Source organism: Corvus moneduloides, chromosome 10, assembly GCF_009650955.1.
Source record: "Corvus moneduloides isolate bCorMon1 chromosome 10, bCorMon1.pri, whole genome shotgun sequence".
NCBI lineage: Eukaryota > Metazoa > Chordata > Aves > Passeriformes > Corvidae > Corvus > Corvus moneduloides.
This window is the reverse complement of record NC_045485.1, coordinates 20,833,995-20,853,565: the sequence shown is the minus strand read 5'-3', so window position 1 is coordinate 20,853,565 and position 19,571 is coordinate 20,833,995. Positions and strand designations below refer to the sequence as shown.

Genomic DNA, 19,571 nt, shown 5'->3' with positions numbered 1-19,571 from the left:
GATGTATTTCGGTTTGAATTAACAACACTCAATAGTTTCTATGAAAGGAACTAAATGTCATACTGTGTGAAATACATAAGCTTCTGAAATTCAGTATTTCCTAGCTGATTAGTCCACATAAATATTCAAGCATTTAGAAATGTATTTTTCAGGCAAGGTCATTCTATTTTTGTTTTACATGTACACAAAACATTTCCAAATCAGTGCACTTCATTTTGGTATTAGTTTCACAGAAATTACCACTATTTATGTTGACAAATGAGAAGAGAATTAACCCAGGAAACTGATGTCTTCATGGAGTTCACAGGACAGAGATGAATCCAGAGAATGCAACTGGAAAGCATGAAATATTGCTTTAAATGCTGGGAGTATTGGCTTGGCTATCAGAAATAAAGCAGTGGCAGTGGGGGATATTGTATGTAGTTTCTCCTTTCCACTGAACAGGGAAATGAGAGGTTGGTGGTGGAGTCAATGCTTCTGCTATTCTGGCCTGTGTTTATCACCACCTTGATTTACCATCACGGTGCAGTTTTCCCCTTTCAGCCTCCCTTTGGTCTTTTCTTGGCTTCCAACACTCTCCTGGAGAGAGGATTGTCTCCAGCAATGTAGTGTAGTCTGTTCAGTGTTTTTAAATATTGATTATTCTTCTTCCCAAATAAGGACACATGCTAACCCATTTCTTTCACTGACAAGAACAACTTCCTTGTCTTTTGCTTCCATTCTTAGTGTGGGTAAAAATGGTTCTTCCATGTTTTGCAACTGGTTGAATAACTTTATTACCTTTCCATGTAAAAGAGAGGAGCTTCTTATCTGTAGCCTTGTCCAGATCACTGTTAGTGAGAATTGTTTTCAGGCTTAGAGACTGTCACTCCCTGTTGTGTTAATTGGACTGTAAAAACTCTCATTGGCAGGAACTTTCTGAGAAAATGCTAAAATAGATGTATGATTTAACTACCTCAGAGGAGGTAGAGTACATTTTGCCTACTGTAATACAGAGATACACACTTCTGACATGTGAATAGATTTTAAATTTTCTCCACAGAGCAGCTCTCCTATTATGTGACCTGGCTGTTTTTTCTAAGAGGCGATCATAATTCCCTCCCACAAGACTAAAGGTGAAATCCTGGTTCCTCCAGAGGCAATGGACACTTTTACACTGTAAGATCATTTTGTGCCACATAGAACAAGAGGCTGCTGATACCTTGAGGGTTTTTCCTCCAACTCCTCTAACTGCCACTTCTATCCACTATAAGAGAACTGGAAAACAGCTGGGAACAAGATGACACTTCTGGCTGATTTTTTCATGTGCTTACTTACACAGGTCCTGAGTTAGCTGCACTCTTCATGACTATAAATATAATTTCAAACCTTTTCATTACAGTACAGCTTACCTGAGAATTCTAAAAATATTATCTGCTTTATTATATCACTCTAAGGTAGTTTCTAATGTATTGTGTGTGTGTATGAAAGAAATATGCTGCTGATGCTAAGAATACTTTGAACAGTCCGGAGAATCACTGCTGGAATACCTTGAGCAAGTGATAATAGGTTCCCCATCACTTTAAGCTTAAAAGAGATGCTTTTCCAGAGTATGTGCTGTTCCCATTCAAATTATAGTCTTGAAAATCAATTGTGTCAAGTGTGAAGTCCATCAGCTTGTATTATGTTAGAGTTCATATGATATGTCAATAAATTGATCCTTCCAGCCTCAAAATCTGCCAAGGTGCTAGAACACAATTTTTTTTTTTGTAACTTCAGGTCCAAATGTCAAAAGCATTTGCTAGTTTTGCTATTAGTTGTGCACCTCAGTGTATGTTTATTTAGAGCCTTTTCATTGGTACAATGTCGAAGTTCAATGGAAGTTTCTGCCTGGTTTTGTCTCCAGCAGCCACTAAACATTTGCATATAGGTGAAAACTTAAACTAGTAAAAATTTCTGTATGATCAGCTTCATTTTTCATTTTTCCAGGAGGCTGAGGTTCTAGAGTAGCTAATATGTCCTCATTTCCCTTACAGCTGTTGTTAAATTGGATTAGAATTTAATCTGGAACTCTTTTGTGTTTCCTCCTTTCTCCTTTGGGATCAACCATATGGAAAATCATAAAATAAAATACCTTGCTTGCAGCAATGAAATAATTTTCAATAAAAAGGAAAATACTGAAGCAACTTTACTCAGTGACTAAAATTGTTCAAATGAATTACAAATGATATCTAAATGAAATTTTAGAAGAGGTTGTCTAGACCTACTGAAAAACAACATGTTAAGGGAAGCTCTACCTCTCAGCAGAGTAGAGCAGAGTACCACTCTAATCAAAGAAAAGTTCATTCATTCATTCTTCTACATGTCAAATGACTGACTTGAAAAGAAAACCCTCCATGACAATGAATGGTATGAAAAGGAAAATACTAAGCAAGATTTTTTTTTTTTTGTAACAAGCAGTAATTTGCAGCGAGAGAACCACGGGTTTGCTCTAGAGAGTAAACCACAAGTAAACAGGAAGTGGTGGCTGAGGGCTGGTTTATGGCACCCTTACTCCAAGAAAAATCTTACTCCATTAGCAGCACCATTAAATCCAGCAGTGCTACTCATACAAAAAGCTCATATTCGTTCTTTTAGGTTGTCACATTCTGACGCACAGGAATATCGTTCGTAAGACAGTGGTGAAATGTTTTTCCATCGCTGCTCATCTGCACATTCATAATACATCAGAAATACCTTTTTTCTTTTAGCTCTGTATCTATTCTTGGCTATGAGGTTTTGATACAGAATTCATACAACATCCTGCATCCCTGATGTTTTGTTCCTACCGCTCCCCAACTGTAACTGTCTGCATGTTCCGTTTCGTTATGTACATCTACGTACTGACGTGGTCAAAAGGTTAATACGTTGCAGGGGAGGAGGAAAGGGCTCCCAAAAGGTTATGAAGTCCTTCCCTAAGGACTTCACAGCAGCCATTATACCTATATTCCTTTTAGATGGTAATATTTGGCAACACAGCCGCATGCTTAAATTATTAGATATGCAATTTATATTCCCCTTGTTTGCTCTCAAAGGCTCGCTGCTCTGAACCAATGTACTGCTCGGTGACAGAAGATCCAGATCTCACTGCTCAGCCTCTGAGTGTCTGGGAATGACCCTCTTTTTCCAAAGGTGAGAAAACATTCTGATTCCTGCACCTTACAGTCTCTCCTGCAAGCTGCCTGTTCCTGACTCCGTTTGCATTTAGTCTCTTTACGACAAAATACAAAATCCTCTTAACCATTTCTTCCCCCTAAACTTACCTTGCAGTATTTTGGCAGCATATTAGCTTGCACTGGACTTTCTTCCCTGGAGCCTGGCATCAGAGTCCAAATGAGGTCATTAATCTAAAAAAGTGGAGTGGTCTCATCCTAGCCCTGGTTCCGGAGGGTGCCGCGCTCGGTCCCGTTCCAGTGAGCTCTGCAGCCTGTGCTGAGAGCCAGGCTCGGGGCTTCCACAGCAGGACTGCTAATGGTCAGGAGTGCACAGCTTGAGCACTGCTGTGTCAGTAGCAGGAAGCTTTTACTGTGCCTGGGTTCCTGTCAGTGCTACTAATTCAATCACTTACATATGCAATAAATTCACATGAAAAATTAACAAACACCTAGCCAGCAGCAGTGCCCTCTGTTCATTCTCTTTTTCCTAAAAAAGCTATGTAGCTTTCTCTTAAAATGATTGGATTTAATGGTTTATTTCAGCATTTTGTGAAAAAACCCTTCCTTTATTCCTAAATAGCATCTCAATATTAACCCATGACATTATTTTACTTAGCTTTTATTAATATCTTCCATCAGGTTCTCTTCTAATTACATCTGTATCATCCTTTGAACCAAAAGGGACTGTGCAGATGTCAGGGTGGGGTACAGCTCAGCAGCTTGCAGTGATCTATTCCACTCAAGATCTATTTGATTTGATTCTATTTTCCATCCCTAAGATCCACTACAGATAATTTTTGGTATCATTAGTAGTAATAACTCTAAAGGCAGTGCAGCCTAATGAGGAAAGAAGAACTCAGGACTCCTTTCTCCTCCTAAACAAGAATCCCTAGGGAACTGAGGTCCAAGTGTCATCGCATCTTTCCTTATTATCCTTTTTGAGAGACTGGTGATCCTCCCTGGAGAGCTGGTCTGGGATTCTACAAGCAGTAGCCTACAGCTCAGTCAGTCTAATGACAAAGAACTGTGTTCAGAACTCACAATTTAAAGCAAAAACTGTGGTCTTTAACAGCAGGTTTTGTTGAAACTGTCTTTCCCAACACAGCTTGAGAAAAGAGGGTGAAGTGAATGTACACATCCTCTGCCCATGGGGCAGGCAGAGATTCATACCAGCTGTTAAAGCAGCTGGTGACCACAGTGATATTTAGGATGCCTTTGGCATATTCCTTCTCCTGTAGAAGTGCTCCAGCCACTGGGGCCATGTGTCAACTGCCTGGCCCCTCTCACAGCTGCTTTTGGACACTGTAATAAACTGAAAATCACATGGGCAAGGATGTGTCCCAAGTAATATAAAGGAATAAATCTTAAATTCCAGTGTCCACCGAAGTGTTGCCTCTGAATGTAGTTATGGAGATTAAAATATCTTAATTCTCTAGAAAATGCCTCTTTCTGAGGCCTTTAGCTCTTTCATCAGGTATCAGCCTTTGAGAAGGTTATCTCACTATGTTCTTCAAAGTTTCCAGTTGATACGTGTGCTTATTACTGTGCTAACATCCCTTCCATGCTCCACATAGTATGCTGTGTTGTTTCTGACAGTCCCCCCTTTATGGCCTTTTTCTTAAGAGTTATTCAAATTGGTTCTCCTTTGAATGAACTCTTCTGCTTCGTACCTTTTCACAACTCTGTATCTTGAAAAAACACTTTGAATATCTCAATCAGTACAGTAGTTGGTTTTTTGCAATTTCTCAATACCAGTCTGTTCCTTGCCCTCTTATAATTATCATATTATGTGTTATTAGACTTAGAAAGCCACTCTGAAGCCCAATCACCTTATTTTAGAAAAAATGCCAGGGGCAATACATTGTAATTTTTCTGCATTATATGTGAAAAATGGAGAAACCAGAATAATCTTTCACTGTAAGCAACAGCAAATCCAGCAAGGTCAGCTTGCTCCTGAAGAGTCTGCTAGTGTGGCCCAGTGCAGCAAACTGATTTGTGGGAATCAAGAGTGGCCTCACAGCGCTTTTCCATTGAATCTCTTTGTTTTGTTATGGATTTGGAGTATAAACAGTTATGAGGTAATGCACTGAACGAATTGCATTACAGTTGATTAGCCAGGCATAGATGGGATTAGACTGGGACACAGTGATGCAAAAAGATTTGTTGTAGTTTTACAAGAACCAATGGATAAAATCACAGGGGGTTCCTGTGCTATCTGCTAAAATACATGTTCAACCAGCTCTACTCCTAAAACTCTGACCCCTCGCTCAGCTGCTGAGCCTGGCTCAGAATGGGATTTCTTCCTCCTCAGCCCCTCTGGCTGGGGTTCAGTCAAGCCATCCTGCCTCCCTTTCCAGTGCTGTGCTCACGACGCTCCCGACTGGACTTTGCTTCAGAGTTCCTCTGTTGTTTTTAGTTTTCCTTACCCACACCGGGTTCTCTGTTACTGTGGTACTCATCTGCTTCTCTTCCCTCCCATGAATCACTGTTCTGTCCATGTCTTATCAGCAATATCCCAGAAGGAAGAATTAAATTTACTTGACCAGGTTTCCATGTTTTGAAAAGAGCCCTCTTGAATTTGGGATTGCATTATTGTATGTATTTTCCAACTCCCCTACTAATTCAGTTATATGGAGGGCACTGAATCCTGTACTATGTGGTTACACTCTAATTTCTGAGTGACATCTGGCAAAAAGTTTGGATTCAATATAAAGGTTATTTTTAAGAAGACTTTTCATTTTTATAAGACTAAAACATTGCCTTAGTAATTAAAAATAAAAGTGCTCTCCATAACTGGATGAGCATTTGCTTCTATATGTTTTAATACATCTGGAGAACATCCTATAACAATGAAAGTGCTTTTATTCCTGTGTTACTGATAGAAACCAGAAGCACAGTGACAGTAAGTGCCTTGGACAGTAAGTCCAAGTTCCTATAGAAAATCTGTGGCAATGGCCAAGCAGGAAGTTAACTCCAGATCCCTCTGTAGTTCTGCCATAACCATTGGAGGTTACTCATGGACCCAGGCAGTTACTGGACAGAACCTGCATGTGCCACATACAAACGGAGTGTAAACAGTTATAAATCCTCAGAGTTTAGCCTGCTTCTGGTACCTCGTTTCTCTGTGTTTACAGAATGAAGATATCCCTTTCTAGGCTACTTTGAGGCAAGGAATAATGCTTCTGACTGTGAAAGAGTCTTAATAAAATTCTGACTGCGCTGAAATTAATGGTATCTTTATCACTGATTTCACTAGAACTGGGATTTCAGGATTTCACTGGATGGGCAGTAGATAAATATTGAGCAGCATCTTTGTAAATGAATCTTGCAGTATATGAGTAGTTGCTGCCATGGTTCTCTGCTAGTGCTAAGTATTAATAAGAAGGTGACACAGAACAGAAATCTGCAATGGATTTCCTCTGGAAACTATGCTTCTCATATTTCAGAAATTATTTTGCTGTCAATAAACACAAATTCTGAGGGACTGCACAAAACTAATGCTGCAGAGAAACAAATGGTAACCAGATACACTAAATAACTGCTTCTCCTCTTAGTTAGTGAGAACCTGTAAACAAAAATCAGAGCAGAATTAAATGTAATGTTTGTAACATATTTATTTTTCCTTTATGAAAATGATTTGAGGAGAAAAAAATCACAAGTGCAGTTGAACTCTTAAGCAGTGATTCTGTTCCTTTCCAAGACATGTCAGCTATAAAGAATCAAAAAAACCCATGAAAAAATTTAGAAAGAAAATTGTGTTTGACTAGTAAATCTAGAGTATTTTTCAAGTATCTGCAGTTCTTTGATACATGTGTATTTAATTGTCACAGCTGAAGTGGGAATGATAGTTCAGACATCATCTCTATGGTTTCAAAATAAAACAGACACCAGAATGTGTTATGTAAGTTTTTACCTGCAGATGAGTGTAAATGTTTCTACTGTACTCCTTGCAGACTGCTGTCCAAAATAATGTGCAGTTGATGAAACTACTTTCTTATCTGAAATGCTAGATGAGACTTTAATTTGTAGAACTCTTTGTTTTAGCAAGAAAGACCAGAAATCAAAGACAGCCTGCTGGCAGTGATATACTGAAAGCACCATGAAGACATCAAACTCATCATAGTTGAAAAATAATGTTGATTGTTTATTGTGTATTAGTGCAAGCCAAGAATTCTATTTCCTTGTTAACAGAGCTGTATAAAAGTCGCTAAAAACCTTACTAGTCCTTTGTTTTGTATTTGCAGATATGGGAACACTCTGTACATAGGTTGTAGCCTTTTGCTAAACTCAGGTTTGATATTTGTGGTCTCTCTAGTCTGTGTCTATCTTGTCTGGTTGGCCACATCAGTAATATCTGCTCTCAAATTCGGCAAATGACACACAGGATGGAACTTGAGCATGTCTGTGTGCAAAAAGGAATAGTAAGGACTTGCTTGTAAAGTCACAAAAAAATTGCTTTGCTTGGTGCTTAGCAAATATACAGAATCTATATGCAACAACCTGAATACACAGTTTTTCTGTGATGATTAATGAGTCTGAGTTAATTATCTGGAATTTTATTTGCAATTTTATTTCTGGTATTTGTCAATGACAACTTGATAAAAAGGTAGTAAAATTTGGTTTCTCTTTGACAACAATAAAACACTTTGGAAATAAACATTCATTTTTTGTGCAATGGCAGGGAAAAGTACTTATTCCCTTGCTCAGTAAATTTAGTGATATGCTTTTGCATATCTTTGCCTAGCCAATACCCAGTGATCTCACCTATTTGGAAAGTCTTTTGCTGGTGTGACTCTTGAAATTCTAAGATCTGAGTAGCAGAGTGCACTACAGCATAGAACTGATTATGACCAAGAGCTGCAAGGCTGTAATGATATTATCAGATTGTGATGGAGTGTTCAGGGACGTCTGTCTCCCTGATACATTGTGGGATGCAAATCACAGATATAAGATGGGACAGGAACCCCAGAAATCAGATCCTGAAATACTTTTATGAGCCTAAATCAATTCAGAAATAATCTTCTGACTCATTACAGGGACAGAGCACTGACTCAAAGATGTGGCTTTATGATCCCTTCCAAAAGAACAGTCCAAAGTGAGTTCAGTAGTTTTCCTGACTAGGACTGCAAAACAGAAAACTGAGTTCCCTTATTTAAGACCACATGCTCTAAATAATAACCAATGCATTTGTTTTTGGAGCTTAGGAGAGAAAAGTGAGCCAGTGGTAATTGAAAAAAAGCTTAGTCCTGGCTCATCTGATGTCAGGGAAAATATCTCTGCTGGTTCTGATGGGTTCTATTTTACATCCTTATGCACACAAAATTTGGTTATTATTGAAATAAATTTAAGCCTCCTGTTACACAATGTTGACACAGCTGGTGATTTCCAGCCCCCGGTGCCCACTTGCAGGAACACGAATAAGAGATAGTGAAAGGCTTCGATGTCTCTAACATGAAACATTGAGTTTAGCTGTATGGGAGAAATACATTTCCTCTGATTATGAAGGTTTTATACGAAGCAAAACCATGAGTTCAGATGAGTGGGAGACTTGATAAGAAAGCTGGCAGAGAGAATATTCAAACTTTAGAGCTCAGGTCGACTCAAAATGATGTCTTGGACTAGGCAAAGTGGCACTAATTTGTCACTGCCTGTGTGGGGTCTCAACAGGAGGTTAGTCACACTGTGAAGACAGTCAAGCCTCCACAGCTGTAACAGGAAGATTTTTGACTTCTCAAAGTTGAGTATTTTGGTCTTTCTGAACAGGAGTTGGGGTGTGTTTCTGCTGAAGTCAGAGAAATTTGAGAAGGCAACTTCAGAAGATGACTTTGAAGAGGCCACTGAGAGGGGACCTCGCTCATTTGCACAAATATCTAAAGAGATGGGGCCAAGAGGATGGACCAGGCTCTTCTTGGTGGTGCCGAACAATCAAACAGGAGGCAACTGATGCACAGGAAGTTCCACCTGAACATGAGAAAGAACTTCACTGTGCAGGGACTGAGCACTGGGACAGATTGACCAGAGAGGGTGTGGAGTCTCCCTCACTGGATATACCCCGAAAGCATCAGGACACAATCCCGTACCCTGTCCTCTGGATGACCCTGCTGGAGCTGGGAAGTGAGACCAGATGATCTACTGTGGCCCCTTCCCACCTGAACCATTCCATGATTCTGTTAAGACAAGGAAGGTGCTGTTCCTGGGTTACTGAGGTTCAATCTTCTGGTCTCATACGCAGCATGTCATACCAAATCTCTCAGAAACTGTGTTTCATCTTTAAAGTAATTCGTTCTTTTGCTTCCACTATTCCAGTTGGAAGGCTATTGGAAGTCTTGATTGCTCTAATGATCAGAAACTTTCTTCTAATTTCCAACCTAAATTTATTCACAGCTGGTTAATATCCATTTGTTTCTGTGCCAGTTTTGTTCTTAGCTAATTTAGGTTTTTCCATATCTGGTGTTTATCTCCCTGATGCATTTACATACTGTGATTATGGTCCTGCTGAGCTGTCATTCTGCTCAATGAAATAAGCCAAAATCTTTTGGTCTTTTCTTGTAAGATAGACTTTGCCTTCTCCTTGATCATCCTTCTTTGGACCTGTTTCCATGCCTCTCTTCTGTAAAAGATTCTCAACTGAAAATCTGCTACTGGCATTGTCAACTGGCACTGATATTTTCCTGACTATTCTGGAAAAAACTCTTCTAAAACTAGAACTGCATCTGTCTTTTTTATGGACGTATTTTATCGACAACTTATAGTCATTATGTATGTGCAAGTTGTTCTTCTCAGTAATTTCTATATTATAGTCCATGTCTTACGGTAGGTTTTTTGTTATTGATGATCAGCACTATACTGTAGTGTTAAATGAAATCATATTTTTATTGTTGATCCTCTGTATAGTGACCAAAACTCAGCAGTACTGAATCTTTCCCAATATTGACAATGTTTTCCAGCACTGAGTAATCAACAAATGTAGTCACCATTTTCCTGTTTCTGCTACATTTATGGATGAAACATCACAAACAACCACTTCCAACAGTGATCCACAAAAACCTTCCCTATTAAACTTTCCTCAGGCTGACAGTCCTTCCTTTAATGCTCTATTTTTCATTTCCCCATGAATGAGTTTCCTGCCCTCTTTACAGATTTACTACTATTCTTTACTTTCTCCAGCTTCACTAATAATTTCTTTTGTAACACCGTAACAAATGCTTACCAAAGGTCATATAGATCAAGTCAGTTATACCTCCCTTGCCTAAAACCCCGTTATGATAACAGAAAATGCTGTCAAGTTAGTTGGACATTATGTTCTCCTGATAAATTCAAATAGCATTTCTTTCTTTCTTTTTTTTTTTTTCTTTGTCTAGGTATGTGTAGTTTTCCTTGAAGTCTGTTCCATAAAACCTTGGAGATTATGGATAGCCATATGGATATCCAGGCTGTTAGCTGTCTTACAACTTTTCTCACCTTATCTTAAATCTCGTATATTTTCTGTTGTTCTGTTCAGATTCATAACAAGAATATATTTTCTTGTTATGAATAAGAAAATATAACATATTTTATACCAAGTCTCCATTTAATATAACACATTTGTAATAGCTGAAGAATTCAAACCCTCTTAAACATTTTGGGTTTGCACCATAAATTAGGTTATCCATACTACAGATGCCACTTTGAGTATGTTTTGCTCCCCTCCCCCTTTTCCATCAGATAACCAAAAACTTCCAATGATTAATATACTTCTAAGATCTAAATAAGCTTTACTTTAGGCAGCTTATACTTTTTCCTTCTGCCTATGAGAAACTATCTCCATTCCCTGTGTATTCTCCATTCTCTGTGTTAAGGCATAACCTTAACAATTTAACAATTGAAAATATTAGTTCTGAAGCTTCTTACAGAATTTTTGCCCATTTTCTTCAGGTCCAGGCTCTTAACATGACCAACACCTTTGGTTTTCTGTCTTCCCTGAACAGCATGTAATCTTTTATCGTGAGTGCTCCACTGCTCTTTCACTATTTCCATGTAGTATCTAGCTGTCTTCTAATAATTCAGATTTCTTTTGTTTGCACAGGTTCAGGCAATTCTATGCATCCCTTCCAGCTGTATATAACTTGCCATGTTGTGTGCATTACCTGGATTGAGTAGAGTGGTAATATTAACGACGTTTTCTACTGTTCAGAACAAAACCAGCAGTCACTTACTTCCTAGTTTCCATTCCTTAGCACTGTTTTCTCTGTTGTACATCCTAATTTTCCCTCTTTCTTTTATCTATCATTCTTTCTTGTGTTCCTTTTTCAAAGCCTTCTTAAAATTGTCCTGGTTCTTGAAAGGAGTGTTAGACAACATATAGCAGAAGATGAAAGATCTCATGTACATCTCAAGCCTGCAACTGGAAAATTATATTCCTTGTTAAACTTCCATGAATGACAACAGAAATAACCTGTCACTTTGATGAGACACATGTCAAGCTGTATTTTTTATTTCATTAATCACTTCTGTCACATTTCTGTCATTACTCCTATGACAATGGTGTCCAAGATCATGACTAAGGCCATCTTCTACCTAGCATAAATAAAATGAATCTGTTCTTTTGTGTAAAACATGATTTTTTTTTTCAGATATTCCTATTAAGATTTTAAGAGGCTTTGACAGATTACTATCATATAAAAATGTGATGTTTACTCTCAGTTTTACATAATACTCAGAAGTACTCAAGAAGCTTCTATTTACTGTGGTCTTTGTTTATTCCTACATTAGTATTAGCAAAATTGACCATAGGAAACTCTGTGAAGTTAAACTCTAATATTCAGCATTACTTATCAAGAAATATATTTCTGTATTTCAGAGTAGACTTAAATGGGCAAGTATTTCCCCTCAACTGATTTTTAATTAACAATGAATAAGAGTTCCTGGACCTTTTACTGATACGCCTACTAGTCAGAAAATGCTGAATTTGAAAATGTATTTTGTGACTGCTTTCCTGCCCCTATCCAGGAAATGCTGTATTCACTACTTGACACTGTAGCTTTGGAACCTGACTGGTGACGTTGGGAAGACAGAAATTAATGTGAAAAAGGCTTGGAAGCAAATTACTCTGTTTTTTACATCAGTGTAATTTCCAATTAGATTCACTGATGTAAAGGTTAAGTTACAGCTGGCTCTAATCTTGTTAAGACAAATTTTAAAGTTTGTTTCCTCAGCTTTTGAAAACTATTAAGGTCTATAAAGCCAAATGATTGATAGTAAATGCATGTCAAAATAATTCTGAAGGTCTCATTTCTAAATGTCAGTGGACAAGAGCATCTGAATTTCTTTCATGTATCTCCTAACAGCAAATGAAGTCTTAATGTAATCAAGAATGGTAATTTGTCTTAATTCATTGCACAGTACTTTTCTTATCACACATGCTTTTGTTGTTCTAAATGCATAGGTGCTACTTTGTTCCAAATGCATATTTTACTGAAAAATGCTGTCCAAAGGTATTGGTAAATTGTATTCAACACCTGTATCGGGATAAGAGGTATAAAAAGGAAATTCTATGAAATGAACAGTTCAAGTTACCAGAAGACAGTAGACTGCTCTAAGACAAGTGAACATGAAGCATTAGAGTGTTCCACATTTTACAGAGAAACTCACAAAGACTTTAGTGTGGCTCTTTTCCTGTAGGGATTGCCAAAATAGAGAAGCATGTGAGAAAAGTGGGTTTATGGGCATAGGTCTACCTTGCAAATGTTGTAGATAAAACTCAGGTGTTTTTTTAAACCTGGCTACTTCCCTTCTCGTGGCAGTCCCCTATTGTTTCCTAATCTTCATACAGTTTGTGAAGAGGGAGCTCTGCTGGTAACCAAATTTTTCACCATCAGTTCACTTCCTTCTACTTGTGGCAGTGAGTAGACCTTGGCTGTGGAACATTTTTGTTTTGTGACCAAGTGCTGCTGAGAGGGGACTCGGCCCCTGTTGCAGGCAGCAGTCATGGCCTGGGTGAGTTGGGTGCCCTGCCGTGGGCAGCAGGAAGGAAAACACAGCACAAATGTGGCAGGAGGCAAAACGTTTCATGAAAGCCTTCAAACTCGAGCAAGGAGGAGAAAATCAACAAACAGGACAATGAGAGGCAAAGCAGTGGCAAATCTGAGTGTCATGACAGGCAATGGAGAAGTAGAGGAAGAAAACTTAATGCTTACATCTACTATGCCAACCTACAGAAGTTCAGGACAACCCGTTTTTTGAGAGGAACTGCAGTAATGCTGACACATGACTAATCGTGCAAAGTTTGGGAAAATCACCTTCGGGGGCTACCATTAAACTTTGGGTTGTGATTTGCATTTCTGGGCATGGGTAAACTGATGAGACATGGATTTTTTTTTCCATTGCGTATAATGAGTTTCACTTACTTGATATTTTAGAATTTATTTAAATGCAAATAAACCACTGGAAGTAAAACTCATGTACCAATGACTCAGAACTTCAAGAGCCTGAGAGCAGAGCAATGAAATATCAGACTGTTTACAATAATTTTAACCTGGTAGAAAAATTTGCTGAATACAGTCTTTATGATCCTTAGGCATTTTATTAGTAGTATTACTGGACAATGACGAAAATCCACAGCTACAGAAAGTCACCTCCTAGTTTACATGCCATGACACTGATTTGGAAGACAAGTGTTTCTCTCAGTTTTGCAGGATCACCTATTTCTGAAATAGACTGTGCAAAATTAGATTCTGTGACACAAACAACTAGTACGTACTTTGTGCACTGGGTAGATTCATTCTAAGTAGTATTTCAATGTTTTTACCTTTTTCGTGTTTAACTTTTGCAAAAAGAGTAGCAAATTAAGCTGGATAGATGATTTTAAATGGACCTGGTTTGTACATCAACACCTTTTTTTTTAAAGCTTACTTAGATACAAGACTATTATAAATTACAAAACATCCTACAGCCAAGTTATGAGACTGCATTTCCTAAAGTCTAAATTTCCATATGCGTTATTTTTTCCATCCTTTCATGCCCCTTGTTCTATTTGGACAATTCCTCCTGATCCACCTGGTGGACTTTATCTGAACTTTTTATCCTCCTCCTTTGCATAGTAAATTGTGACAATAGTGGTAGATTAAAAAAAGAAAGTACAGCATGATTCTTGAGTAAACAGTGCCTCTTTGGTGAAAGTTATATACTGGGTTTAGACTAACATTTATATTAATATATGACAGAGACTACACTAAGGACTGTTGTTTTTCTATGTTTTGAATGAATTTAATTACAGAATAGAGGGGTGGATCCTTATCTAGTTAGTAAAAGTTCTTCCTAATTTACATCCAGTAAAAATATAGCATGAGCCAAGAATTTCTGAGCCTTTGCAAGATTTTCCACTAGGCTCTTGTAAAACTGCCTAACAGCTTCATGGAACACTTCTCTCTACCAGCATTGCAAATGCTCACAATTTTTACAGTTTCTGTCTGTGCCTTCGCCAAACACAATTTATCATCTACTTTCTTTGAATGAACTTCATTCTATGAAAGTGAGCTCATTATTTTTACCTTTCTTTCAATTTATAAGCAGTTCATAATCTGATGTTCAAAACTTGGTAGAGGTGCTACTAAAATACTGGAAAATACCAAGGCAAAATAGACAACATACCACCATAAACACTGCCCTAGTATTGTGAGTACTTTTAGAAAAGAGTTGTAATAATAAAATATTATCAGTTTATCATAATGGAATTTTAGCTAGGCTAGGAGTTATGAATCATAGACACCACTAAAGATCAGTTAGGATTCCAGCCATGTGCCCAGATTTTTAAAATTTTGTAGCTTAAAGTTATTAAGTTTATGTTGACATTACAGCTGAGAGGAGATTCAATTTAGCATTGAATTCAATTTTACATTGTGCATATTCTTTGTAGACCATTTTATTAATGTAAAAATGAACATTACTTTCTTTTTTTATTCACAACTGTTTAATTGCTTCGGGGTTATTTATTTTAGGTAGCAGTGTATCCAACACTGTATTTTTATTAGGTTACCAAGTAAACCAAAATGGGATTTGCATCTGCAGTTAATCGTGAGACTGTTCTGCTTCCCTTTTCTCAGCGAGTTAGTGTGTCTTAAATGCCAAGAAATCAGTATAAAAATGTCTTTTATAAAATATTTAGCAGTGCTTTTCAGGCCCACCAAAACATGTGAAGCCCTTGAGGTTCCACCTTGCAGGAATTTTCATGTATACATACTTATTTTTTTGCAGACCCACTATGATCATACAGGTATGTGTTTGACAACTGAAATCTTACTGAAACATGAATGATTAATATGGATTATTTCATGTAAATACAAAGTACCAATGGTAGAATGTTAAATATCACAACACAAAAATTAAGGGCATGAAGCTGATTGCCTACGCAATCAAAAGTTTAGGAGACAAACTATCTGATCTGGAACTTGGCCAAGGCATCGTGACTAACAAACCTGCTCCTGCAAAAAAGCGCCAGAGGAACTTTGATACCCCTGTGTGGTCAAGATTTGTGCTTTGTCTAAATTAAGACATCTAGAAACACAACACTACCATATGTAAAATCCCATGCCAACATTTGGCAAAGCACTTGTTCTGCTCAAGCATTTGTGCTGGGGAAAGCAGACTAAATACAGCATCAGGGCAAACAGTTTTGAAAGCATTTATTTTGAATTTCATAGGAAGTCAAATGCTGTGCAAATCCCATTCTGTGATTGAAATTTGCCCCCTGTTCATTTATAGAACTTTCATAAAAGTCAACAGGAGGTCTGGTACCAGGTCTACAATATACTGTAAAAACCTTAAAACATCTTATAGTTGGTTGTTAAAATGACAGACATTTTAGAGCAGTGATTGGGGGTTGAATGTTCTGCTTCCATCTGGTCTGCTACTGTTCTGTTGTAGATGGAAAACAGCACACAGGATTGCACACATTATCCTAAGAGACAAACACTCTCTTTCACCTGTACAGTTTAGCTTTTAGACTTGGCTCTTCTGCCTCATCTGTGAATCCCAGGGTGTGCTCCTGTCTCCATCAGGTTCCATCCAGTCAGAGCCTACATTTACTGAATTAAACAGGACTTCTTACATAACTGAGGTTGTACATTTGTAGACAAACAGCCCATGCATCTCATCTGAAGCTCTCTTGCTCATGCAAAAGCCTCACCCCTGGGGCTCAGGAGGCAGCTGGAGCCTCAGGACCCACGGCAGTCCCTGCTCTGCTTCGCGCGGTCACTGCGCAAACCGAACTGGTCGGTAAACAGAGCAAAATCAAATGCTAAAGCTCATTATGATGGTGAAATAGCCTGGAAAGAGCTCCCGTGGCACTGGACCTCTCTGCATCCTAGTGCTGGTTGTGGTGCTGGCTCTCTGGAAGGCCACTTCACCTCTTTCCTGGTGTTCTACCTGAAAGCGTGGGGTGCACAAGTATCACAAAAGCAAATCCTACAGAAAGGCACCTGGGAATGTGGAGGCAGGACATAGCTTCCTTTGATATCTTTTTTAACTGCCTTTGGTATTTCGGCTTAGGACCTCTGTAGTATTTCTGTGTTGTGAGGCTTCATTTAGAAAATAGTAAGAAGAAAATCTAAACCTAGGTCTTTGGAATAAACAAGGTGATTTTCTGATTTTTGGGAAAAAAGACCCCAACAAACCTAATCTGTACTATAAACAAAATATTAAGAAGAGATATGCACATTATGGCCTGATGTAATAAAGTAGTTTCAGTGCTGGACTTCAGCAGATCTTAAATGCAAAGTATATTTAATCTACTTGTACAATTTATTGAGCTTAGTCAGAAATTCCCCACTGAAGCTGATAAGGATTGATGCCTCTCCAAGAGAGGTAAATTCCCAATCTCTGTAATTATGCTTATTACCTTGTTACAGTTGTTAGGTTTCTCCCATTTTAGAAGTATTCCAAGAATTAGCTGAGTTACAGCAGCTTATTAGTGAAACATGGGCTCTGCAAACATCTTTTAAAATAAATGAACTACGGAATTTATTCTGCAGGTTTCACTTTTACATCTGAGAACAGAACAGTAGGAAAAAGGGAAATGATTACTGGAATTCTAAGTCAGATCCTACATTTGATCCCAATAACTTCAGAAGAACAATTGCTTTAAAGAGTGTAGTATCAGGCATTATATCTTGGCCCATCATTTTGCATTTGGATGTAGCCAGGTAGTGTAGTTTACCCAGCTAAACATTACACCTTCTCTTCAAGAACCGTAAATTCTATTAAGGGCTCAGTGCCTTAAAAATGAGATTATTTTCGCTTAGGAGTCCAGGGTGCTGACTTATGTGTCTGACTTTATCCACCCCAATTGGGACGGGTTTATTGTTCATCTTATTTTAGATTAACAGGTAATGCAAACAGTTCTCCCTAAATTAGTACAAGTCTTACAAAAAGTCTTGGGATAGTAAGAAAGGACCTGTAATGCCTAAAATATGCCAACATTTTTCTTAGCATGAGGTTTGATACCGTATTTGTATGGTAACTTAGCTTATGTTCCAACATGGTTTAATAAACATTACAGTAGGTCATTTCATTGCAAAGAAATTAGCGTTTTATTGTCTTTGTCTGACTCATTTAAAGGCTCTAATTAAGTATATACTAAACATGAAAATCTCTCCTAAGGCTTTAGGCTTTGTAGATGTTATCTGAAGCTCATTAATGCTTCCTGTTAGGATAAAAATATATTTAAAAGTTTGGATTATGAACTCAGGTGGGCTTTTGTTTTTAACAATTACAAGTGTAGTCAACAGGAACAGTATTTTTACTTCAGCAAGCCTTTTAAGAGAATTTGGTTAGAATTTAACTATATTTGGGCTAGAAAAATAAAATTATTTTGAAATAAAAAATTTATAGGACACCAGTCACAATATATTTGCATGCTTTGACCTTATTTCCTATTGCAAGTTTGATTTCAATCTTTTGATGACTCAGAAAATTTACAATGCTGTGAGACACCTCAAGATTCCATTAGATTTCCTTTTATAAAGTGTTGTATGTTTGTTGAAACCTTGCAATATATAACTCACAGCAAAGAACTTCTGCTTTCTTAAGGATGTAAATACCTACTTGGCAATGTCCAATTCAGTAGCATTAGTTTCAGGACTGATTTTGTGTTTTAACCTTATTATCAGAAACAAACAGTAACATGCATATTCCCTCCATTGATTCACCTCTTGTTAAACCTGTTTGCTCTCAATTACAAGCGGTATTATGACACATTATTTATCACTGCTGCGATCAGGTAACACAAACATGAAAGAGTAACTGGTATCATTCAGCTCTGGAAGGTAGTGCTGAATCAGAGTCCTCTCTTAACTCATGTATATCGTGCACAACCCTGGCTCTGACACTGCCTGATGTCCCCGATGACCATTCAGTCAGTATTTAAATGCTGTGCAGTCACACCAAACAGAAGTGGTCAGCTCGCACCTCCTAAGGCTGCAGTTCCTCTCTAAACAGCCTCAGTGCTAACAACACCACATCAAGGCTGCTGCCACTGTACGTGATAAAAACACTTGATCGTTCCTGGCAATGAACACAAAGCCAGACTGGGTCCAAAGCAAAAGAACAAATCTGGGAGATCGGTGTAAACCTTTACTCCACTTTGATACTTCCTCCTTCTTCAAAACAGACTTGGCTTCCCAAGGAAGAGCCATGTGAAGGAGAGCGGGAGTCAAGGTTAAAGCCACCAGGTCCAAGGCAGTAGAATGTTTTTATGGAGGAGGGGTGTATTCTGCCAAGGCGATGTAGATCAGTAGGATCATGAGACAAGATTTCTGCCTAAAATCTTGAAGTCTCTTTGCCATGTGTTTGAATTCATTCTACAAAGTCATTCCGTGGCTTAGCAAAATCAATCCTCATCCCGCGTCGGGAGGGAAGAATAGAAATCCATCACCTTTAAACACAACACACTGAGCAAATCGACAGTTTGAGTGTGGTGTGAAACCTTTGCAGATTTTGCAAAGCAAGTGCTCTGTCTTTTCCCTTATTGTTTGCCCTTCACTTGACATACAGGAAGAGATGCATCAAGAGGATGGCAGGAGACATGTGTCACTTAAAGCATGCCATAACAATGTTTGCCCTGGAATACTCCCTTGAATCTGTTTGAACAAGCAGGCATCATACACGGAAAAATACACAGAGAACTTCACCTAGTTACAAAGTTGACAGAACCCCTTTGCCATCCTTCCCCTTGAGCAGCGCCAGCCGCAGGCACGCTGCTCGCTTTGGCCCTGAGCTGAAATGCCACGGTCACACTGTACCAGGTCACTTGTTGCACAGTGCCAGGGTGGCATCTCCCCTCCGCTCAACCCACCGAAACTTCCCAGAGCCACGTTTCAGCGGAGCCCGCTCCGAGCTCGCCGTGTGCCGCCTGCAGCCGCTTAC

General features: G+C 38.4%; 1 protein-coding gene and 1 long non-coding RNA gene across 14 annotated transcripts in view; both read right to left on the bottom strand.

Annotated features, from left to right (window-relative positions):
* PEX5L (peroxisomal biogenesis factor 5 like) overlaps positions 1-19,571 on the bottom strand; it is a 108,082-nt gene that overhangs the window by 87,372 nt on the left and 1,139 nt on the right. The window lies entirely within an intron of this gene.
* On the bottom strand, positions 6,770-19,562 carry LOC116449116. Its single transcript, XR_004242240.1, has 2 exons — positions 11,369-19,562; positions 6,770-6,882 (listed from the first exon to the last, which is right to left on the bottom strand). It is a non-coding gene; the product is annotated as an uncharacterized LOC116449116 (long non-coding RNA).